The sequence below is a fragment of the Castor canadensis genome, chromosome 1, assembly GCF_047511655.1.
Source record: "Castor canadensis chromosome 1, mCasCan1.hap1v2, whole genome shotgun sequence".
Taxonomy (NCBI): Eukaryota; Metazoa; Chordata; class Mammalia; order Rodentia; family Castoridae; genus Castor; species Castor canadensis.
In genome coordinates this window covers 209,315,423-209,341,321 of record NC_133386.1, presented here as the reverse complement: position 1 = coordinate 209,341,321, position 25,899 = coordinate 209,315,423, and the positions used below count along the sequence as shown (strand labels likewise).

Below are 25,899 nucleotides of genomic sequence, written 5' to 3'. Positions count from 1 at the left end.
GAGACTCTGTAGGTCTTCCTGCAATACTCCCACCCTACCAGTTAAGAAACAAGTGACAGGAGAATATAGGTTTGTAGAAGACTGATGGGCAATAAATATAATTGTGTAAGATGTCCATCCTGTAGTTCCTAATCCCTGTACTTCGTTAGTTAACCTTCCTAGGGATAATACAAGCTGTATTGTCCTGAATTTAAAGGATGTTTTTTATCTCACTGGACTCTGGGTCCAAAAACCTGTTTGCCTTTGAGTGGGAAAACCCAAACACACACCAGAAACAGCAATACTGTTGGACAGTGCTCCTGCACAAAGTCAAAGACTTCCCTAAAGTCTTTGGAGAGATCCTGAGAAAGACTTGAGAGAACTAAGTCTGGAAATGGAGCCTTGTTATAACAAGCAGGTGACATACTGACCTTGTTATGATATGTAAATGATACACTGGTTGCAAGCCCATCTAGGAAGACCTTAATCAAAAACACAGTAAAAGCTTTACATCTTTTGGCTAGAAAGGGAAAAAAGGATCTCTAAGGAAAAAGTACAAGTATGTGAAGAAATGGTAAAAATAACAGGGTTTTATAATTTCCAAAGGACAGCATAGCCTCTCCTCCCCCACCTCCACCCCCGAAAAAGGAAAAAAACTGGCCATTTTGCCAGCTATCCTCTCCAAAAACCTGGAAGCAGCAGTGGAGATTCCTAAGAGTGGCAGGTTTCTGCCATGTGTGTCTTCCAAATTTTGGGTTAATTACAAAGCTTTTCTAAAACAACCTATGATGACAGGAGACTGATTTAGTGGAGCGGGCAACAAGATCAAGCCTTTAATAAACTCAAGAGACTAAATGAGTGCTCTGTACTTGCTCTGCTGGACATAAACAAGCCTCTTGAGTTATATGTGCATGAGCGCCAAGGGACTGCTGCTGGTGTATTGATGCAGATGCTGGGCCCCTAAAGAAGGGTAGTAGCATATGTCTCTAGACAACTAGTCACTCCATCTCAGGCTGGTCACCATGCTTATGGGTAGTTACTGTCACTTGCCTGTTAATTGAAGAGACAGAAAGTCATCCTTGGAGCAGCCACTGACAGTCTGTACCCCACACCAGGTCTCTAGTGTCCTAGCAGGGAAAAAGACCATCACTGGCTGACAAGCAACTGAATGCTATAGTGCCAGGTTCAGGTACTAGACTCCCCACATCTGACTGTAAAACTTTACCAGAACTTAACCCAACCACCCTGTTGTCCATATCACAAGAGCCTCTAATACACGACTGCTCAGAACTAACAGACCAGGTATACTCAGAACATAAAAAGTACTTCAGAGAGAGCCCTACCAAATGTTGGAGAAGTATGTATGGTGTGTACATGGGAGCAGCTCTATAACCTGTGGCCAACATTGGGCTGGTTATGCAGTGGTCTGTCTCTCCATGAGACCCTTCATTGAACACCCCCAATACACACACACACCCACACACACACACACACACCAGAACCTCAGCCCCAAAGGTGAGATAATAGCCTTAGCAATAGAATTAAGCAAAGGAACTATATATACAGTTTCCAGATATTCCTTCTCAGTGATCCATGCTCATGGTGCAATCTGGGAAGAGGATGGTCTTAATGCCACCAACAGAGAAATTAAACATGGAAGGGAGATCCTTCAACTGCTTCAGACAGTAAATGACCATGAGGAAGAGGCAGTTGTACACTGCAGGGGGCATCAGAGAAGAGACTCAGAAGTAATAAGAGGAAACAAATCTCCATAGGAGATTTCCATAGGAAGCTTCTTTCCCCTATAGGACTTCACCCCTGTGAACCAGGGGATTGAGTATATTTAGGAACTCAGAAGTCAGTGTCACCTCAAGACCAGCTTAACCCAATCTGGGCATGACCTTATTAGATCTTACTAATCACTCACTCTTCCCTGAAGCTGCAAGGTTTAACACTCTGGATCCATCATATTGGAGTAAGGAGGGCAAAGACCAAAGACTAAAACGAGCTAACTCCTGTGAACACGCACCAGGGCTCACACTGAAGCTAAGGAAAATCAAGTAGGTAAGCAGAGCCAAAAAATGAATGATTCTTTTTGCCCTTCTCTCCTAGTTAGTCTGTTTATTTGTATAATTTTAATATTCTACCTGCTTATGCTCCCCTAAGTCTTGCCAGAAGCCTGGAATCAAATTCAAGGAAGCTGTAATATAATGAATGTGATTTGCATGTTCATAAGCAGAATGAGACTGAGGTAGCACCTTTTGTCTTGCTCTTTTGACTGGCCTGGTTGTTTAACTGTGTGTTGGGAGACAAATATCCAAAGATAAATAGTCATTTCTGTCTTTCCCTTGTAAACTGTCAATATGATCTGTCTTTACATGATTGTCTTCTCCACTCCTGTATTTGCATGGAAAAATAACTCTGTGGTCAGAACCCTGGCTAAGGTAGGAAATTTAAGAAAATGTTGGTTATGTCACCCAAAGTCCCTCTCAGCCCACTAGCATACTGGTCTTACCAGTGACTAAATTTTCCATGGCTCCTAACTTTACTGTGTGATGTGATAAAAGGCAGGTGGGACTTAGTAAAAGAGTTAAGCCATAGTTTAGCTGAAGTCTAGGAGATGGTATGGGCACTAACTGGCTTAGGTCCAACTAGTCTACCTTGAAACTGTATTTGTGATTGGTTGGCACCAAATCAGCTTCTCAGTGAACTTGGTCACCTGTTTGCTCCTCTCCTTATCAAACTGAGCATTCCAAGAAGGTCTGGTCAGTTCATCCTGGCCTTGAAAGTCCATTCAACTTATCCTGACCTTGGGGCCCACTACCCACATTGAGTAGCTGCATTTTGTTATTTTGGTAAGGGAGGTCGTTATTTCTCTGAGAAGCCTGTTGTTCCCAATGTCTCTTTAGATATCTGCTTTTAAAGTGCCTCTCTCATCCAAAATGGAGTCACATCTGTCATTACCCACCTTGCACCACCACCACCAATTCAGCTAGATTCTGTATAAAGGAAGGCAACACTGTGACACTCCTCTCTTGGGAATGTCTAGGTCAAGCCTATCGGGGGGATAACTGCAACATTCTGCTGTGCTTTTCCCACTGAAACACAACCTTTAGAATGCATGTGTGTCCTCCATTATAAATTTTAAAGGCTTGGAAAATAACTCCAGACCCTTTGGAACACTGACCAAAAGTTAAAAACTCCACTACTGACAGACTCCAAAACAGGAAACTTTGCCCTGGGACTCAAATCTTAACCTGTATAATTTAATTTACCAGGGGTGTTGTTGTTTTGGGCTTTTGGTTTTTCAGTTTTTGGGTTTGGGTTTTTTTTTTTTTTTACTTGCTTGTTCGTTTGTTTGTTGTTGGTGGGACTGGGGTTTGAACTCAGGGCTTCATGCCTGCAAAACAGATTCTGTACCTCTTGAACCAAACCTCCAGCCCATTTTACCCTGATTATTTTGGAGATGGAGTTTTCATGAACTATTTGCTCAGGCTGGCTTCAAACCTTGATCCTCCCGATCTCAGCCTGCCAAGTAGCTAGGATTGCAGGCATGAATCACCAGCTGTTTAGTAGGGGTCTTCTGTGCTTCCTGAAGATATCTGTTGGTTTGGGGGGAACTTGTATGAGCCCCATAGCCTTATTAAGTCTAGACAGCTGGTGAATTGGGGGGACTTGTGTGCTGGGGCAGTTGGTCACATTGCTGCAGAAATATTGTCCAACAAGAAACTAAGCAACACTCAGAGAAGTAGGAGAACTTGGGCTTTATTTGATGCCAGCAGTCCCAGATAAGCTCACACTCAAAATTCTGGAACCCCAGAAGTGAAATTACAGGATTCTTATAGGGCAGTGCAGGGTTGCTAATAGGTGGGCTCACGCTGGGGGCTAGGGATGGGGTTGTTTAGGCGGGAGCAGCAGGGGATCCATGACAGGAAGTCTGTTAAAGAAAAGCAGGAGTGAGTGGTTATCTCCACATGGGGCCTTTTATCTTGGCCCTGAACTCATTTTATGGCTTAACTAGCAACTTCTCATGTCCTTATAACCTGCTTTAGGTTGATCTTCCTGTTCATTCCCCCCTTTCAATGCTTTTCCTACTTGTGGACAAGCATCGTCCCTAGGTTCCTGGAACTCTGTCATGTTCCTCCTGTCCCAACGGTCTGTATTGGGTCACCAGGAGCTGAAACTTTATTGCCTCCATTCATGAGCTAATGAAGTGAGTAATGGCATTGAGAATGCAAGGGCCAAATAAAAAGGCCAATAGGAGCATGAAAAGAGGACAAGTCAAAAGGGGAAGGCATGAGGCCCAATTCCAGATGTTACACCATCTGTTCCAGGAGTTTGCTAATTCCTGTATCCTATGTGTGACTCGGTCCTGTAAACTGTTGGGCCATGTCTCTGACTATTCCCAACTGATTCACATAAAAGCAACATTCTTCATTTAGAAAGAGGCAGAGCCCCCCTTTTCAACAGTGAGTAAGTCCAACCCTCCCTGATTTTGGAGGACCACTGATCCTAGGGAGTCCAGTTGGTCTTGCATGGCCACTATGGACCTAGCCACTTGTTCCATGTCATTTGTTAGGTGCGCAGATAATTGATTATAATAGGAGGTTGATGAGGCAATTCCTCTTGTGCCCGTTCCTATTCCAGCCATTATCCCTAATGCAATTAGTAAAGGTATGGGTTGGATAGCTCTCTTTGACTGTGTGTGGGCCATCAAAGGTACAGGAGGGTCTGATTGTTAGGCATTATGTTGATCTGGGGGTGGTGAGGAGTGCTAATGTGCAAATGCCCTTCCAGTTAGCTGGCAAGCACTGATAAGCAAAGATCCCACCAACAAAGAAGGTTCCTGGGCTACTGCACCATGGTCTGTCAACTGTACATCTAATGGCAGTGGCAGTACAGATTTGGATTTGGGCACATTGGCTAGCAGCCAGGCCCCTCACTGGATGGTTTCCTCCCGAGTTGTAGATACCACCAGGGGCCCTCTGAGGTAGCTGCATGTTGCTCACTTTGGGATTTGTGCTGGTAGAGTTGGGAGTAGCACCCTGCACGCCCTGGCTAGGGGGGCTCACCAGGGCCATTATGTAATGGAGGGGACCCGAGGACAGGTGGAGCCAACAATAACCCACCAATGGTGGGTTCACAGATTAAGGAGGTGGTGAGTTGACTTAACAGCCTGTACAGTTGGGAACCAAATTAAGGCTCTCTGTCCCAGAAGGAAGCCTTAATGGGGGTCGTGGTGGTGACAGATTAATGTCTTTTATAGGCTTGTAGCTATCTAGGTAATTGTATTTGGATGGCCTCTCTGTATCTGTGGCTTTTCCCTTTTTAGACTGACATGGGGACAGGGTCATCAGAGAGGATGCCCAGACATAATTAGGTTTATTTCCTCCCCCTGTCATTTCGTCATTCCATGCCTTTAAGAGGTCCCCATCTTCCAGCAAACTGTCTGCCGTGTAGTGCCTTTGTTCTTGCAGGACCCTGTCAGGCCTGTCAGTTTTCCTTTATAATAAATTGCCCCTCCTCTGGTACATTCAGAAATCGATGTGCTGCATGCGGGTGACGGGTATTGATAATAGGTGAAGGCATACCGCAGTTTTCCCTGGAAGGAGAGAGGTTTTATGCAAGCGGAACAGTCATCCCGGCCTCTAGATGGGACAACTTTAGAATGTAATAGAGTCAGAAGGCAAAAGCACACCAGAGGACTCATGCCAGAGACTGGGGTCTGGGCTACAGATAACACCGAACAGCAGTAAGTCTTCCTACTATGGGTGGATAACAGGAGGACAGCAGTATTCTTTGGCCTACATTCCAATCCTGGGGAGCAGTGACAGCCAGTCCTAGTGTGAACAGTGTTGCAACAATGCTAATCAGCAGGATGGGGTAAGGGTGGCAGAAAGGGTATACATTTATGTCCTGGGGGGCAAATCCTCAGGCTTCTGCCATGCATTGGCCAACAAGCTTCCGGGAGGTGGCTGGAGCTCTCTCGGGCAATGGCATGTTTTGTGACATTCTCTGGAACCTCAATTTGAGGAGGTTAGTTGGGTCACAGATGGCCTGCCAGTCGTGGGGTCTGCAGGGGCTGCTGCCTTTTTTATCCGGGAGTGGTGAATCCAGGGAGTGACACCTGCAACTTTAACAGCCATGGGAGTTGCTAATATTACTAGATAGCGACCCAGCCAACTGGGTTTGGGTTGGGGTCCTTTCTAAGACTTCCCTGGAGATGTGGCGTAGGGTTGTTCCTAAGGCCTGGAGGGGTTGGGACATGTCTAGATTTCCAATTTGCCTGAGGTCCCCTCTGAGCCTGTTTCTATGGGAGGGAGTCTGCCATGGAGAACCTCCAAGGGTGAGTAGCTGGAGGGTCTAGGGAACAGCTTGCCCTAAACTGAGCCAATGGTAGCATGTCTATCCAGGGGGATTGTGTTTCTTTGCAGAGTTTGGCTACGGTAATTTTGAGGGTCCAATTCATGCACTCTACTTTCCCTAAATTCTGAAGCCTGTATGTTGTGTGGAGCTCCCATTTTATTTTCAAAATTTTAGCCAGGCCCTGGACTATTAACGCCATGAAGGCTGGTCCACTGTCTGATCTGATAGAAAGGGGGAACCATATCTGGTGATAATTTCTCTCAAGAGGGCCTTTATTACCTCTCGTGCCTTTTCTGTGTTGGGGGGGTAAGCCTCAACCACTCTAAGTGAAGACGGGGACCAGGAGGTACTGGATCCTCTTCCAGGTCCTCAAAAGGGATGGTGCCCATTGCGTTTATCCCAGGGCTTGGCTTAGGCCCTTGACTTGCGTTGTTTTGTGCACAGGTAATGCATCTAGCGCTTATTTGAGCACACAGGATGGGGAGCTTGGGGATGAAATAGTTTTTATCCAGCAGTTTTTCCAGAGCCCAAGTGTGACAGCTCATGTTGTTATTTTACCAGAGGGGCTGCTACAGCACTGAGGACAAAGTGTCTCTGGTCAGGCAACTTCCACCATCCCCCCTTTTCCTTTATTCCTTTTTCATCTTTTGCCCATTGTTCTTCCTCCTTGCTGTAATTCTGGGTGGGAGGTAGCTCTGGAGCCAGCAGAAGTTTGGCAGTTTGCTCTGGCACTCCAGCAGAACTTAGCTCTTCTGCTGCTCTCTTTGCTGCCTGGTCAGCCAGGTGGTTTCCTCTGCTGACATAGTATGTGCTCCTTTGGTGGCCTCTGCAGGGGATAATAGCCATCTGAGATGGTTCCCAGACTGCTTCCAGCAGGTGGAAGATTTCTTCTTTGTTTTTAATCTCTCCCCATGTTGTCAGCAGTCCTCTTTCCTTGTATCTTGCTCCGTGCATGTGTAGGATGGCAAAGGCATACTTTGAATCAGGGTAGATGTTCACCCACTTTCCCTTTTCATATCCCTTTGCATAATGCCTGGACCAATGCCCAAAGTTCAGCTCATTGTGCAGACCATCCTTGTAGTAGGGCTTTAGCCTGTACAATGTCATTACCAGTGGTGACTGTGAGCACGGCCTTTTGCTGTCTTCTCTGGACAAAGCTACTTCCATCCACAAAGACTTCAAGCTCTGGATCTGAGAGGGGGATGTCCATTAGGTCCGGCCTGCTGGAATACATTTCATCCATTACCTCTTTCACAGTCATGATCTGGGGGCTCTTCTTCTGCTGGCAGGAAAGTGGCAAGATTTAAAGTTCATACAGTTTCAAGTCTGACTTGAGGATTTTCACATAGTAGTCCTTGGCAATGGGCCATTCTGGAACTGGTCAGCCATTTGTGTCCCTGCCCATTCATTAGGGTCATGACTGCATGAGGGACCTTAACATTAATGTCCCGTCCCAGGGTGAGCTTGTCAGCTTCCATGACTGGGTTACTATGGCAGCCAAAGCCCAAAGACATGGAGGCCACCCTGAGGCCACTGGGTGCTTTGACAGGTAAGCCACCGGCCATTGCCATGGACCTTTCATTTGGGAGAGAACCCCTAGAGCTGTGTGATTTTTCTCACATACGAATAGACTGAATGGTCGCATTACATCCGTTAGCCCTAGCACAGGGGCACTGGTTAACAGTCTCTTTATCTCCTGGAAGGCCCTTTCTTGGTCCAGTCCCCAGTTTAGAGGGTCCTTTCTGGAGCCTGCTGTGGCCTTAAAAAGTGGTTTAGCCATGCTTGAATACCCAGGTATCCAGATGTGACAGAATCCTGCCACTCTTAAGAACTCTTGGACCTCCCTTCTGGTCTTTGTCTGTGGAATGAAGCACATGGCCTATTTCCTCTCCAGACCTAGGGTGTGTCACCCTTCTGAAATGATGAATGCAAAGTATCAGACTTTCTGGCAAACTTGGGCCTTTTTCCAGGAAACTTGGTAGCCTGCCTTGGAGAATCAGGCTAGCAATGTCTTTGTCCCCTCCCAGCATTTCCCTCAATTGTGACTTGCCAGGAGCAGATCACCCACGTATTGGAGCAAGGTACAGCTTGGGTTTTCTTCTGAGAAAGTTGACAAATCTGCTGCTCAGGCTTCCCGGAACAAGGCAGGTGAATTTTTTAATCCTTGGGCAACATGATCCAGGATATTTGTGTCTTTCTTCCAGTATGAGGATCCTCCCATTCAAAGGTGACCAGAGGCTGGCAAACCAGGGCCGGGCAAAGGCAGAAGAAAGTGTCCTTTAGGTCCAGGTAGGTGACCCAGCTTGCTTGCAGTGGTAGAAGGCTCAGGAGAGTGTAAGGTTAGGAACCTCTGGGTGCAACATGACAATGGTGTTGTTCACTGCCTGTAGGTCCTGACAGGCCGGTAGTCATTTCCTCCTACCTTCTTGATGGTTAACAGTGGGGTGTTCCATGGTAATTGGCATTCGATCAATATCCCTGTGTCCTTCAGCTGCTGTAGGTGGGCCTGAATTCCCAGGCGTGCTTCCCGTGGCACTGGATATTGCCTCTGTCTGACAGGGAGAGCCCCAGGTTTAAGAACTACCATTATGGGTGCATGGTTGCGAACCAGCCTGCAGGGCCCTTTTTTCAGCCCAGACATCAGGAAACTCCCCCAACAGGCAGGTGGGCTTCCTTGGGTTCCCCTTTTCCTGGTGGTAGAGATGCCATTCACCTTCTGTAGGCATGGTCACTGCCATGATGAGGGCATTTGGTCCTCTCACTGTAAGGCTTGTAGGCCTTCCCTCAGTGAAGTTGATTTGGGCTCCTCTTTCCCACCACTGGTACAGTTTCTAATTTTAGACACTGTACCCAAAGGACCGAAGTTATTACAACCCGTCATACCCACAGAACACTGAAACTGTCTACACCCTGACCCAGCTGGAAGTAGTTTCAGAATGACTTCCACCTATAAATACCCTCAAAAACTATCTCAAGGGGGGAATTTGTTAGCAGCTACATGAGGCAGGTACCCTTAAGGGCAAAGCCCTCTGCTAATACACCTTCAAAGTGTCCTTTCCTTGGGCTGCAGCTGAAACATTTTAGGAAAAGAAATTCAGAAGCATTGCAGAGTGTCATCTTTGTGACTCAAACTGTGTCCAGAAGCATTCCTGTCAACGTCTTTATCTTGCAAGCTAAACGTAGCCAGAAGCGCGCCTGCCTTCCATCATTCTTTCTTGAATTAGTACCTTAAACTAAGCAGGCTCAATGTTTTCACTGAAAAGAACAAAGAGATTACCAGTTAGGTCTGTTCTGAAAAAGTTAAACAAGGTTAGGCAGAAGCCAGTACAAAATTAAGTTTAGATACAAAATGGGGTTTCTAAGGTCCATTTGTTAGTTTTACACCAGTGACCTGTACCTGGTGGCATATTTTGATCAGCCAAGCCAAGAAACTCTAGGAGACCCCTACTCAGAAGCAGCTAACTTACTCTCCTCTGATTCTGGTAATCCTACCTGATTCCTTATCAATATGGGGCCACCTTTTCAGTTTTATTCTCGTTCTGCACTCAACACTTGCACAGCAGTGGAGAAACACTCTTAATCTCTCCTGTTTAAAAGGACCAAATAATTACCCATCAGTTTGCCTTCTGTATCCTCAACTGTAGCTACAGGACTACCATGTAAAAATGTGGGGCTGTCTGTGTATTTTCTCTCCTTTCTGCCTTCTTCTTGCTGGTTCTAAAAGTTTTGCTGTTCAAGGTCATTTGGAAGTTTTCTTATCTTAGCTATCTCTAGCTGGAATGTAACTTTCTGTAACTCTGAGACCCATGTAAGACCAAAGAGGGGAAATGTGTAAAGGCATCATTTAAAAACCCAAGCAGAAGTAAAATCTACTTTCCTGCAACCATGTGTGTGCAGGTGATTGTTATTTGTTTCATTTTGTCATAAAATATAGATTGGGTTAAAAAAGGTAAAATGGAACTAGTCAGTAGGAGGAATAAAAAGGTTTATAAAGAAGGAGAATTTGCTATGTAGAATAAGACTTTGTTCTAAAAGCAAAGGATTGTTCCAAAATGACAACAGACAAATAAGGGCAAAACCAGAAGGCAAAATGCATGTGGCAGAAGGGTTGTGTCAGGGTTCATGCTGACACAGTGGTGAATATAATGTAGAATATGGGAACATAAGAAAGTCACAAGGAAGAGGATAAGAGGACATTCTCTGGATAAAAAGGTTTAAATGGAAAAATAAGGTTTTGTCTTACAGTAAATGATTACTCCAAAATGGAAACAAGCAGATAAGGAAAAAACCAGGAAGTTTATAAAAGCATGTCACAGATGATTGTGGTAGGGTTAATGATAAGGTATAATTATTCTAAAAAAAAAAAAAAACAAAAACCAATTGCTGTCCTGAAGATTCTCTACAAAGATTCCCCTTAATCCCTAACAAAGCTGGAGCACAAAAACGTGCAGTTTTTTTTTTGTTGTTGTTGTTGTTGTTTATGGTATAACAGTTCAATTTTTTATTTTTATTTTATTCATATGTGCATACAAGGCTTGGGTCATTTCTCCCACCTGCCCCCACCCCCTCCCTTACCACCCACTCCACCCATCCCTCTCCCCCCACCTCCTCAATACCCAACAGAAACTATTTTGACCTTATCTCTAATTTTGTTGTAGAGAGAGTATAAGCAATAATAGGAAGGAACAAGGGTTTTTGCTGGTTGAGATAAGGATAGCTATACAGGGCATTGACTCACATTGATTTCCTGTGCGTGGGTGTTACCTTCTAGGTTAATTCTTTTTAATCTAACCTTTTCTCTAGTACCTGTTCCCCTTTTCCTATTGGCCTCAGTTGCTTTTAAGGTATCTGCTTTAGTTTCTCTGCGTTAAGGGCAACAAATGCTAGCTAGTTTTTTAGGTGTCTTACCTATCCTCACCCCTCCCTTGTGTGCTCTCGCTTTTATCATGTGCTCAAAGTCCAATCCCCTTGTTGTGTTTGCCCTTGATCTAATGTCCGCATATGAGGGAGAACATACGATTTTTGCTCTTTTGGGCCAGGCTAACCTCACTCAGAATGATGTTCTCCAATTCCATCCATTTACCAGCAAATGATAAGATTTCGTTCTTCTTCATGGCTGAGTAAAATTCCACTGTGTATAGATACCACATTTTCTTAATCCATTCCTCAGTGGTGGGGCATCTTGGCTGTTTCCATAACTTGGCTATTGTGAATAGTGCCGCAATAAACATGGGTGTTCAGGTGCCTCTGGAGTGACCTGTGTCACAGTCTTTTGGGTCTATCCCCAAGAGTGGTATTGCTGGATCGAATGGTAGATCGATGTCTAGCTTTTTAAGAAGCCTCCAAATTTTTTTCCAGAGTGGTTGTACTAGTCTACATTCCCACCAGCAGTGTAAGAGGGTTCCTTTTTCCCCGCATCCTCTCCAACACCTGTTGTTGGTGGTGTTGCTGATGATGGCTATTCTAACAGGGGTGAGGTGGAATCTTAGTGTGGTTTTAATTTGCATTTCCTTTATTGCTAGAGATGGTGAGCATTTTTTCGTGTGCTTTTTGGCCATTTGAATTTCTTCTTTTGAGAAAGTTCTGTTTAGTTCACTTGTCCATTTCTTTATTGGTTCATTAATTTTGGGAGAATTTAGTTTTTTAAGTTCCTTATATATTCTGGTTATCAGTCCTTTGTCTGATGTGTAGCTGGCAAATATTTTCTCCCACTCTGTGGGTGTTCTCTTCAGTTTAGTGACCATTTCTTTTGATGAACAGAAGCTTTTTAGTTTTATGAGGTCCCATTTATCTATGCTATCTCTTAGTTGCTGTGCTGCTGGGGTTTCATTGAGAAAGTTCTTACCTATACCTACTAACTCCAGAGTATTTCCTACTCTTTCCTGTATCAACTTTAGAGTTTGTGGTCTGATATTAAGATCCTTGATCCATTTTGAGTTAATCTTGGTATAGGGTGATGTACATGGATCTAGTTTCAGTTTTTTGCAGACTGCTAACCAGTTTTCCCAGCAGTTTTTGTTGAAGAGGTTGTCTTTTCTCCATCGTATGCTTTTAGCGCCTTTGTCAAAGACAAGTTGGTTATAGTTGTGTGGCTTCATATCTGGGTGCTCTATTCTGTTCCACTGGTCTTCATGTCTGTTTTTGTGCCAGTACCATGCTGTTTTTATTGTTATTGCTTTGTAATATAGTTTGAAGTCAGGTATTGTGATACCTCCTGCATTGTTCTTTTGACTGAGTATTGCCTTGGCTATTCATGGCCTCTTGTGTTTCCATATAAATTTAACGGTAGATTTTTCAGTTTCTTTAATGAATGTCATTGGAATTTTGATGGGAATTGCATTAAACATGTAGATTACTTTTGGGAGTATTGACATTTTTACTATGTTGATTCTACCAATCCATGAGCATGGGAGATCTCTCCACTTTCTATAGTCTTCCTCAATCTCTTTCTTCAGAAGTGTATAGTTTTCCTTGTAGAGGTCATTCACATCTTTTGTTAGGTTTACACCTAGATATTTGATTTTTTTGAGGCTATTGTAAATGGAATTGTTTTCATGTATTCTTTTTCAGTTTGTTCATTATTAGTGTATAGAAATGCTAATGATTTTTCTATGTTGATTTTATATCTTGCTACCTTGCTGTAGCTATTGATGGTGTCTAGAAGCTTCTGAGTAGAGTTTTTTGGGTCTTTAAGGTATAGGATCATTTTGTCTGCAAATAGGGATATTTTGACAGTTTCTTTACCTATTTGTATTCCTTTTACTCCTTCTTCTCGCCTAATTGCTCTGGCTAGGAATTCCAGTACTATGTTGAATAGGAGTGGAGATAGTGGGCATCCTTGTCTGGTTCCTGATTTTAGAGGGAATGGTTTCAGTTTTTCTCCATTAAGTATAATGCTGGCTGTAGGTTTGTCATATATAGCTTTTATAATATTGAGGAACTTTCCTTCTATTCCTAGTTTTCTTAGAGCTTTTATCATGAAATGGTGTTGGATCTTATCAAAGGCTTTTTCTGCATCTATTGAGATGATCAAGTGGTTTTTGTCTTTGCTTCTGTTAATGTGGTTTGTTACGAAAAACGTGCATTGCTGATCTGCTCTCTGGGATGACCTGCTCTCCTCTATGAGAAAGTTCTTTCTCTTGATAAATTGCCATTTCTAAAACTTTGCTATAACTTTCAGTGCATTTCCCATCTTGACTGAATTTTTATCTCATGGGAACACAAGAACTGAGGATCCCAAGCAAAGCTCCCCATACAGTACTGGGGCTGTGCCTGCTAAGCACATCCCACACACTGAGCTGCACCCAAGTGTGGATTCTGACTCACGTGTGCAAGGTGGAGTGATCATAACCAGGAGTCAGACCCTCATCACTCGACTGTCCTCCTTTCCATGAAGTGGGGCACACAAAGGCTATAGTTTCTAATATAGAAACTAGATTCAATATGATATGAACAAAGCAATAAGAGCTCTAGGGCAGAATCCAAAGGAAATACTGGCAACAACAATAAAAAAAAGTGACAGAAGTGACGTACCTCCATGAGCTCATAAGTAGACTGAACATGGCCAATGAAAGAGTCAAAGAGCTCAGAGATATGTCCTTAATAAGTTCTCAAATTGAAATCAAAAGTGAAAAAATAATTTTGAAAAATTAACAGAATATCCAAGAATCGCAAAAACATAGCCTCTGTATAATTGAAATAACAGGGAGAGGAAGGAGAGAAATGAACAGAGAAACATTTCAGGCAATAATGGTTGAGAATTTTCCAAAAACCCACCAGCCTAGAATTCTACATTGGTGAAAATGTCTTCAAAAGTGAAGGAGAGCCAGTGGCTCTTGCTTGTAATCCTAGCTAGTCGAGAGGTGGAAATTGGAAGGACTGATGTTTGAAGACAGCCTGGGCAAAAAGTTCCGTAGGCCCCATTTCATCCAATAAAATGTGGGTGTGGTGGTACTCGCCTGTCATCCCAGCTATGTGGGAAGCATAAAAAAGGGGGTCATAGCCCAGGTCAGCTTGGGCATAAACACAAGACCCTCTCTCAAAAACAAAAATGGCTAGGGGTGTTCAAGACAAATTTGAGGCCCTAGTTCAAACCCTAATACCACCCAAAAAAATTGAAGGAGAAATACTTTCTCTGACAAACAATAAATGAGAGACTCTTACCAGCAGACTCACCTTGCAGAAGACCCACCTTAAAAGTTCTTCAGGGAGAAGAAAACAATGCTAAGACCACGTAAGAAAGGAAAGGCAGACATAAGAGTTAAAAATTATTATTATTAGGCTTTTTTTGTGAACTCAGCCTCTCCTACAAGCTAGGCACCTACTCTACACTCCCACCCCTTTCTCTTATTCTTTTTTTTTTTTTAAAGCAGTACTGGGGTTTGAACTCAGAGCTTGCTAGATAGGTGTTCTACCACTTAAGCCATACTCCCAGCCCCTTTTCCTTATTGTTAGTTGATCTGGAGTCAACAATTTGTTCAGAATTATAATATAAACATAGATTAGATGGCTGCAGTTTATGACAAGTGAAATTAAAGACAAAAATGTCACAAGGTTGGGGAGACAGTTGGGAGCACTGTCAGAGGTTCCTGTGGCACCAGAAAGTACATGGGTGAACATGGACTTGTATTTGCAACTCCAGAAAGAGAACAGAAAAACTGTTCTTCAAAGATTAATAAAGTTGACAAACCTTAGTTAGATTGACCAAGGGACAAGGAGGGATGACTGAAATGACTATAAACAGAAGGTGAAGAGGAGATGTCACTTATAACCACATAGAAATAAAAAGAGCATAAAGGAATACTGTGGACAGCTGCGCACCAACAAGTCAGATAACTTAGACAAAATGGACCAATTCCAAGAAAGGCACCAACTTCTGAAATGGAATCAAGAAGATACGGTATCTGAACAGACCTGTAACGGGCACAGATTAAGTTAGCAGTCAAAAATTAGCCACAGATAAAAACCCAGGCTCAGACGATGTCATCACTGAATCTACCAAGTGTTTAAAAAAGAATTAATACCCACTCTTCACCAACTTCCCCCAAATAGAAGGGGGAGCACTTCCCATTTTTTTGAGGCCAGCATTACCTTGATACCCATATCAGACAAAACATCTCACGACGAAGTCTACAGACCAATACCTCATGAATTATCTTCCACAGAACACCACCACACTGCAGCCAGTGACACGAAAGGAGTTACTCACCACGACCGGGATTTGTCCCAGGAACACAAGTTTTGTTCAACATTCAAAAATCAATTAGTACAAGCCAAGCACCCATGGCCCACTCCTATAATTCCAGTTACTCGACAGGCAGAGACCAGAAGGATCAAGGTTTGAAGCCAGCCCGGGCAAATAATTCATGAAACCCTTGAAAATACCCAACATAAAACAGGGCTGGTGGGGTGGTTCAAGCGGTACAGCACCTGCCTAGCATGTGTGAGGCCCTGAGTTCAAACCCAAGTACTGCCAAAAAAAATCAATTAGTACAATAAGTTATATCAATAGAATAAGGAGCAAAAATCACAAGATTATTTTTTTTTTAGAGACAGGGTCTTGCTATATATAGCCAAGGCTAGCCTAAAACTTGCTATGTAGCCCAGGCTGAACTTAAACTCAAAACCCCCCTTCTCTGCCTCCCAAGTGTTGTAGTTATAGATGCACACCACCAAGCCCAGCTTACAAGATTGTCTTGGTAGTCACAGAAAAGGAATTTGTCAAAATCTTATAGCCTTCCATGATAAAAAACATTCAAACCACTAATAATAGTACAGAAGTTCTTTTACACAATAAAAGGAATTGATGAAAAACCCACAGCAGACATCATACTTAATGCTGAGAAACTGTGGTTTCTGTAAGTTGAGGAACAAGACAAAAACATGAACTCTCACTGCTTCTATTCAACATTGTTCTGGAAGTTCTAGCCAGAGTAATGAGGAAATAAAGTGGAATAAAATTTACCCAGACTGTGAATAAAGCAGTAAAACTATTTCTGTTTGCAGGTGACAAGATCATTTATATTGAAAATTCTGAGGACTGCACAGAAGACGATTAAATTAGATTCAGTGAGGTTAGGAAGGTTGCAGGATATGTGCTTGTACTTGTATATACTTGCAACGAACAATCTGAAAGTGAAAATCAAGAAAACAACTCCACTCACAATAGCATTAAAAATAATAAAATACTTAGGATAAATTTAACAAAAGATGTGCAACTTACACATTGGAAAATTACAAATCATGCTGCAAGAAACAGAAACAGATGTAAATGATCCGTGTTCCTGAATCAGAATGCATACACTGTGGAGATGGCCCCAGTCTCCACAGTGACTTACAGACTCATAGCTAAAGCTCATACAGACCAGCAAGGCACTCAGAAGAGCCAGAACAACTCTGAGAAACAGCAAAGTAAGAAGAGTGGCACTTCCCAATCGCAAAGCTTACCATAGATAAAGCAATAGAACAGAATTTATTGCCCATACAGCCATAGTTGGCTGATTCTTGACAAGGGTTCCCAGGCCATGCAATGGGTAAAATATATGTTTTTTTCAACAAGTATTGCTGGTAAAGTGGACAGCCACATACAAAAGAGTGAACCTGGCCCCTGTATCCCACCATGCACCAAATTAACTCAAAATGGATCTGAGATACAAATGTATCTCATGAAATGTTTAGGAGGAGATATAGGGGTAAAACTTCATGACCTTGTCCTCAAAATATCAAATAGAATTAGTATAGTATCCATCAATTCTACTTCAGGGAGTGTACCCCAAAGTACTGAAATTAGGGACTCAGAAGATAATTGCACACTTACGTTCACAGAAGACTTATTCAGAATAACTGGAAAGTGATTCCAGTGTCCATCTACAGATGAATGAGTGAACAGAAAGGTGGCCTTCACACAATGCAGTATTATTCAGCCCTAAAAAGAAACCCAGGCAGTGCTACAACAGGTATGAGCCTTGTGGACATCCTGTTCAGTGAAATAAGCCAGACACAGGACAGATGCTGTGTGATTCCACCTCCATGTGGTTTTAGGACGACCAGGTTCATAACAACACAGAGGGGAATGGTGGCCTCTGGAGCTGGGGAAGAGAGGAATGGGGAGTTGTTTAATGATCATAGAGTTTGCAAGAAGAGTTCTAGAGAATGTACTTACCACCATTGAACTGGTACCTTTCAAATGGCTAAGACGGTAAGTTTTGTGATATACCTTTTACAATTTGAAACATATTTTAAAACTTCAAGGATTATTAGATATGAGACCAAATCAATGAACAACAGAAGAAAAATTGTACTTCATCAAAATAAAAAACTTTTGGGATTTAAAGGACACATGAAAGTAAAAGATGAGGCAAAGAATGGGAGAAGTGTATGTGGAAATTAATCTGATAAGCAACTGGTCTCAAAATTACTCAAAAAACTCTTGCAACTCAGTGATAAAAAGACAAGCAGCCCAGTTTTTGAAACGGGCAAAGGGGAATGAGCATTTCTCTAAGAAGGCGCAATGGGCAAGGAGCCCCTCAAAAACACTCCAGATTACCATCACCAGGGAAACTCAGGTCAAAATGCCAAGGGCATTCTTGCTCGTGCCCGTTCAGTTTCCTAGGGAAAAGACCAAATGGTAAGTGTTTGGGAAGTGAAGGAATTGGACATCATGCCCTGTGGGATGTGAGCTATGCTCAGGGAGGGGGCCATGGGCTTCCTCAGCTCAAGGAACCTACAGCTTCCAAGTGAGCCAGGATCACACTTGTTATGAGTATTATGTTTGATGTGCTTTAAGCATATTGAAAATTATATAAAACCTATATGAAAAAATATTGTGTGCACTTGAAAGCCCTATGATGTAAACACATACCATGTGGTGCCCGATATGCAAATCAGCCAACCCTAAACTGGTGCCAATATGCAAATGAAGAAACACTAAGCTGGCTCCGATAAACCACACCATTATGAATACTTAAACTCCACTCGCCACTTCCTCCTAATTGGCAACACGCATCACGCTGGTGGACAGCAGACCAGACAAGGTGGACCTGGACTCTCCGCATGACCCGTGAGGATTCCCTGGGCATCCTGGAAGCATATGGAGACTGAGAACTAGTCAGGACCTGCTTGGAGCCAGCTGCCGGTGGACTAAGATCACGTTGCAAGGTAAGCACAGCTTGGGGAAATCTGAGGAGCTATCCGGTTAGGTTGTAACTCCCTCCAATAAAGTGTGTGTATGAGCAACTTAGTTCCTGCCTGTTAATTCATTTAGCGCCTGACTGACAGTCAACTTTACACTATCACCTGCTCAAGACAACACTTTGTGTACATATGAATGAAAACCTGTCTACATGAATGAAAACCTGTCTACATGAAAACATGAGCACAGCTGTTTGCAGCAGCATTCGTAATGATAGACAATAAATGGAACTGGGGAGGCAGAGCCTGGGAGGATTATGGTTGGAGGTCAGCCAGAGCAAAAAGCTAGTGAGACCCCATCTCAATTAGTAAGCTGAGCATGATAGTGTGGAGACCATAGTTAGGATGATCGCTATCTGAACTCAGCCCAGGTAAAAACTCAAGATCCTATGCTAAAAATAACAGATGCCTAAAAGGTCTGGATCTGCGGTTCAAGCAGTAAAGCACCTGCCTGGCAAACATGAGGCCCTTAGTTCAAACTCCAGTATCACAAATAAATAAATAAAAACCTTAGGTGTCCATTAAGTGACAAAGGAAAAACAGTGCTTAAGTCAGACAGTAGAATATAGTTAGACCACAAAAGGAAGTCCTAGTGCATGCTAAAGAAGTCAGCCTCAAAAGGCCTCTTCACATGAAAGCCCAGCATGGGGAGATCCAGAGGGACAGAACAGACCAGTGTTTTCCAGGGTTACAGGGAGGGGAAGAAAAGACAGGGTGGGCTCTTTTTCTGTTTCTTTTGGTGTTATGAAAATGTGCTGAGGAGAAATGTGGAGGTGGTGGCCAGTGGGGATCTGCTCCTGGTCCCAGTGCCACACTGCCTTCTCCCACTCCAGCCTACTCCAAATTTGATATGGCCCCAGCCCCACCCAGCAGCTGCCCCACTCATGGCCTTCGGATGTGCCCACCACCTCCCTGCTCTGTACAGCAGAAGGCATCACTCCCCACACCCCTTACCACCTTCCCGCCAGCTGGGCGCCAGCTGAGCGTTGATGAGTGGGGAGGGTCAGGTGCACTCCAACACTATCCACCATGAAACAGATGGAAGGGTCCCACTGATACTGGATTGCTAACCCCAAGTTCGTGCCCTGGCGCAGTCAATGATTGAAAACGCTGGACCAGGAGTTAGGAGTTAAAGCAAGCACAAAGCTTATTGAAAGGACAGAAAAGCACCCTGGTGGGTGGGACTTAGTGAAAGAGCCAAGCCATAGAACAGCTGAAGTCTAGGGGATAAAATAGTGTTCTCTCCAACTTAGGCACCCCCTACCCTACTTTGAAGTTGTCTAATTAACCTCTTACTGAGCCCGACTCCCATCCTTATCAAACTGGACGTTCCAGGAGGGTCATGTTAGTCCATCCTGTCCTTGAGGCCTGTCATAAACATTTTATGACTACCTCTTGTTATCTTGGTAAAACCCACCATTTATGGTTATAACTCCCTTTTGCTATCTTGGAGAAGTTTGTTGTGTTACTTTCCTCGAGGAGCCTGTTTTTCCATTTCTTTCAAAGGTGCTTCTCTGTCTTCCTCATCTAGGAGAAAGACCACTGTAGTTTATTATCTGGGCAAGAAGCCCACTCCTCATGTCTCCCTAGATGTTTGCTTTTAAGGATGCTTCCTGGCTTCTTCATCTAAGACAAAGTTACTTCTGCCATCTGTTCCCTTTCCAATCCCAGGGTCACTCCTGCCATTTGCTCCCCTCATACCACCTGGGACAGAAGTTAACCATTGTTGGAACATGGTTATATACTGACAAAGAACTGTTACTGGTAAGCCTTAGTTGTAAGAACGCGTTGAAAGTTTTTGTTAAGTATTGGTTTATTTTATTTTATTTTATTAGTAGAAAGTCCTCGAGAGTATCATTGCATTCACTTCCTACTTACAAGGTGGAATTTCAACCTGCAATTGTCTTTGTCAGTTCAGTCGGTGACTCAGAATATGACCTTGTCCTATTCCATTGTGTAAGCCATCCCGGGGCAGGTCCAAGGGTTTTGGATTCACCAGACAAACTCCACCATGTTTGGCTACCCTAGAATCCCACAAGCTCATTCCAATTCAAGACCACTGAGGAAGTGGATTGTATTCATAGTCGTTATTTCAAACGTCGGACCAACATCATTCTGTGTTAAGAAAATGTTCTCAAGTGGATGTACCATGTTTACCATTGTTCCTATACTTCTTCAATGCCTGATACTCACCTTTTCCCTGCCTCTAAAATTCCTTTCTTCTTCTTCACATTATCTTTCTTGATTGCTTCTTATTATAAAAGGAACAAAGATGTGGATTTGCTGTGCACATTGGCAGGTCCATACAGAAAAAGTGCAGAGGTTTATATACCACTTACAGTAACAGCTCAGAGTATAAAGTCAAGGAAGAGTTTCAAATATGAGACTTGCTCTGAAATAAGCCTACCTAGGACAATTCCACTTTCACTTCATCAGAATTTTCCTCCCCAACTGTTTAACAGCGGTAAATATAAAAAGTCTGATAGTTAAAACACAATGCAATCAAACTGTTAACTGCCTCCAGCCTGCCCAAGTTCTGAGTAACAGAGCTTTTTCAAATCTTATTCCCCTTTCATTTAAATTTAGTGGGGAAAAAAACCTTTAAAAGTCATGTTGTAACAATGTATCCCCATACAGAACTGCAATTTGCCAAGATTTTAATGTGTCTTAAGAGAAATTTTCCTGAAAAAATAGTGACGATCACTTTCCAGTAAATATGGAGTGAATAATTTTTATTCCAGTCAGAGGTGTAATCACTTTTTGGGGGACACATTGCTGTAAGTTAGACAACTGTAGCATCCACCTAAGACAATAAAAGCAAGCAGGCAGGCCGTCTGCCTTGTTGTGATGAGTGTCTATGCAGTTCATCGTGACTTTTTGTGAGAGCTTCCCTGTAATTGGTAGCTGGGCTTCCAGTTGTCCAGTGTTTCCCCTTTAGTTAACTTCTTGTCCTTGTTTTTGTCTGACTCATATACCAGGTGTCTGGCTCTGGCCTGGGCATGGTCATAATCTTGGGAAAGGATCCAGTGGTGAATCTCATTCTTGTCCAGCTTCCCATCCTTGTTCAGATCCCAGAAATCATTGAACTGTTCCCATTCAGACAAAACCCAGTCTGGCTCAGGGCTGTTGTGCCTGTGGGAAAACCTATCTGCAATGTACTCGTCCTGGTCCATAAGCCCATCCCCATTCTTGTCTGTGTCCTCCGGGGTTTCCAAAACCACAATTTCCTCCATAAGCACAAACTCTTCACAGGGCATAAAGGCAGTGAATTCCTCCCAAGTGGCCATCAGGTCCCCATCGAGGTCTGCAGCTTTGAACCTTCTCTCACCACGTGGCAGTGTCATTTTGAAGGTATGATGAATGGGAACTATCTTGGAACTCTGCAGGGTTTCCTAGGTAGTAGCCATAAGTGACTTGTTTGTATTCTGCCCAGTAAGTTTTATCATCCTGTCCCTATCATAACCCTTAGTGACATTATCATCGATGTATCTCTTCTGCACCCATTTGATCCAAATTTTCAGCTCCTCGGTAGTGACGATTTTCAGCTCCATCCCATCACTGTCAGTTCAAACAATGATCACCCCCAGCCTCTCCTTGCTCTCATCTGGGATGAGCTGATTGAAGGTCTTGGAGTTCTCCTTGCCCAGGAAGGCCTGATGGCCGTACTGTTAAATTTTCTTAAAGTACCTCTATTGATAAACTTTAGGTTACAAGTGCCCTGTCGAAAGGTGCTTTGACTCAACCGAAGACCAACTGCTGTGACCCAACAGAAGGCCTATGATTGGTGAAAACACAATCTTTCATTTGCATAATGAACTGAACCAGGAGTGGTGCAAACACTGATGGACTGTTGTCATTGGTCAGACACCCTTATCCCTGCCCCTCTCCTTTCTGGCTATGTAAGCAGGCTGCTCAACTCACTTTGTTACTTTTTTTTGGTGGTACTGGTGTTTGAACTCAGGGCTTCATGCTTGCTAGGCAGGCACTCTACCACTTAAGCATTCCGTCAGCACTCAACTCACTTTGTGAGCAGCTGATACCCTCGTGATTTAATGCCATCGTCCAATGAAAGACTATCTCTGAAGTAGTCTTTCCCACCTTTGCTGAACTGATACCATTAAGAAAAGGAAGAGAAGAAGCTGCAGTGGCAGGGAAGAAGCTGCCCTGTCAGCAAGGCAGCAGTAAGGCCAGAAACTGAGCAGCCCTGGCAGAACTGACAGTGGTGGAGGCAATCAGCAGCCAGCAGCAGAGAATATCAGAGGGCTGTAACACTGAGCTGTAACTCTTAGGACCCCGAGCCTGTGCTACTGCCCTAGCTGTCAAGGGCCCAGAATGAATGGTGCTGCTCCCTGTTATCTACTAAGGCCCAGGCTGACTGGCACTGCCCACTGTCATCTTCTGTACTTCCTGCAAATACCACAAGGGCCCAGAATAACTGCAGGAGCTTCTCCTTTCCTACCCACGATATCTATCTAGGTAAAGCAAAAGAACCCCAACCAGCTGGTTTGTGGTCAATGGCCTCTCTGTGGGTATTAACCCAAGGAACTTAACCTGCTCTTCAGGTGTTTGGGGAGTATGGAGGGTCCCTGATCAAGCTCACCTTGAGATAGGACGAGCACCTGTAACAGGTACTTAAAAACTGCTTTTGACAAAAGCACTGACTACTTATATGAGCCCATGAATTAACTAAAAAGCAGGAGGAAAGCTTGGCATCTCTGGCTCCATTTTACATCTGTCTCTGAGCCATTCTCTTCTGTAGTCATCTTGTCCAGAAAGGACAAGACTTACAGATAACATCTTTACAACAAAGGTCAAAAACTATCTCTGAGGAAAGGAATAGCAGAGCCTAACAGGACAGACCACTCCCAAATGAAGGCAATTACATGTCAGGATGAGGCTGTACCTGGAGCAGATGTAATCATCTCATGGAAACCAGATTTCTCCCCTCAAGTGATGACAGCAGTAACAACTTCTCCACAGCCTCTCACAGAACCAGAACTAACACAACTATCGTCCACATTTTGCCTGGGACTGTTTAGTTGTGTATACCTCTCTCCCCCTGCCCCAGTTCTTCCCCTATTTAAACCAAAAGCTCATGTCTATACCCTGAAGATGAGCCAAGTGCATACTCTCCCTGTTCCCATTATGTGCCATATTAATAAGTCTCCTTTCTCTTCCCTTTAACACTAGTTGTCTCTTTAATTGGCATATTGGGGTGAGTGGCTGGACCTGACATACAGAACCCCTGGAGTTGGGCCTCTGGTCTAGGACTCCAGTTATAGCACTGTTTCCAGTTAGGTGATAGTTCTTTTTTTGTTTGTTTGTAGTACTGGCAATGAAATCCAAGGCCTCCCACACATTTGTGAGCTTTGACAGCCAGGCAGGAGCAGAAGTGCCCCAAAATGCACTGAACAACATTTGCTTCAATTCTGAGAACTGAAGACCTTGAAGCTTAAGTTTGCCAAAGCCGACAACATGGACAAGAGCAAGCTACTGGTGACATCCCATCCCTCCAGCATGCAGCCCACCCTAGGAGCACATCTCATGCAGGGACCCCTGTGAACTGATGGGGGTTGCTCTGACCCCTCCATCCTGGGGCTGAAACCTTTGCCCTCTACACCACCATACTGGCCCCAACTGACTCACACACCACATTCACCTACGCAGCTACCTTTACTGCTGCTGCCACTGCCCTCCATCCTCAGGTGTGCTGGCACCCCTCCTCAGATGCCAACCAGCACAGATGAAAGTGTTGCTAGTTCTGTGGGTTCTTTAGTCCTGTCAGCAGGAACTTGCTCTGGAACCATGTGCTGTGTGGTAGGGCTGAAGTAGCCACTGCACTTCATTGCTGCCCACCTATGCAAAGCAGCCCTCCAGAAAATGAATCTTCAGCCTCACTCAGTGGGTGGCTCCATTTCCTCTCCCTCTTTCTCAACCCCACTCTGCCACAAAGCCGGCTCCAAGGCCTCCAGCAGGACTAGGGGAACTTCTTGCTGGGACACCCAGGCCCAGCTCAAAGACCTCACTGGGACCTAGCACAGCCTGATCTTCCACCCAAACTCACTTCTATAGCTCCCTATCAAGGCAACAAGGCATTTAATATTGTGTGTTTTCTGCTAGGACTTAAGACACTTGAACTTGTGTGTATGAATGTCCAGTTGGTTACACACACACACACACACTGTCACTATAACAACAGGTCCTAGCACTCAGGGGTCATCATATCCAGTCCACACCCTCCCCCTACACCCACTCTCCTTCAGGAAGGCCCAAGCCCTGTGGCCACCTCTCCCCAGGGGCCCAGCATCCTCTCTCCCAACCCCATGTACTTCCAGGCTTAACCACCACCACCATCACCCAACGATACAGTGTTTGTCTTTTTACTTCAAATCAGTCCTCTACTACCTTCCCAGATGGGCTGACAACACTTCAAAAAGAACCCTGCATCTGCCCATCTTGCTTACCTCTCCACAGTGCAACCCTGCTTTCACCAACACTGCTCCTCATCCTTCCCAAACACCCAAGCCAACCAAAAACTTGAAGAGTTATTTTTGCACCATATGTAATAAAATATGCAACATGGCCAGGCACAGTGGCCCAAGCCTGTAATCCTAGCTTCTTGAGGGGTGAGTATCAAGACCAGCCAAGTCACAAAGTTCACAAGACTCCCATCTCGACAAATTGCTGGGTACAAATTGCTGGGTATGGTGGTGCACATCTGTCATACAAGCTAAGCAAGAAAGCACAAATAGGAGGATGGAGGTCAAGACATAAAGAGAGATCCCATCATAAAAATAACCAACCCCCCAAAAGGCTGGTGGCATGGCTCAAGTGATAGAGTACCTGCCTAGCAAGCATGAGGCCCCAGTACAGAAAAAAATTATGCATCATAAAGTATTTTCCTTTTTTTTTTAATTTATATGTGCATACAACGTTTGGGTCATTTCTCCCCCCTTCCCCTCACCCCCATAAAGTATTTTTCATGTGTGTCCTTTAATTATTAAAGAGACCTTATTAGTCATGTCTGGTAAGTTTCAAGTTTGGTTTGAGACATGAAGAAGAAAAGGGTTTCTGTTGTTCATTAACGAGCCTTCGTGCCAGGCATTCTTTAAAGGAAAATTGTGCAATTTTGCGTGGTTTTATGAACTTGTCAGTGCTTTGGCTTCAGTGCATCTGTGACTCTTGCCATTTCAGATGTGGGAGTCTAGGAGGCTGTTGTAATTACTGATCCTGTGTGAATGTGAAATGGGATAATGCATGAAATGTAAAATTAAACAATCTGCTGGGTGCTGGTGGCTCACACTTGTAACCTTAGCTTCTCAAGAGGCAGATCAGGAAGATCATGGTTTAAAGCCAGCCTGGGTA

At 43.9% G+C, this 25,899-nt stretch overlaps 1 long non-coding RNA gene and 1 pseudogene across 1 annotated transcript; one reads left to right on the top strand and one right to left on the bottom strand.

Moving 5' to 3' along the window:
- The first annotated feature begins 8,399 nt into the window (after positions 1–8,399).
- On the top strand, positions 8,400–25,555 carry LOC141415474 (uncharacterized). Its single transcript, XR_012440489.1, has 3 exons — positions 8,400–8,426; positions 8,550–8,634; positions 23,862–25,555. It is a non-coding gene; the product is annotated as an uncharacterized lncRNA (long non-coding RNA).
- Positions 19,436–23,019, bottom strand: LOC141415470 (reticulocalbin-1 pseudogene; annotated as a pseudogene).
- Positions 25,556–25,899: the final 344 nt, after the last annotated feature.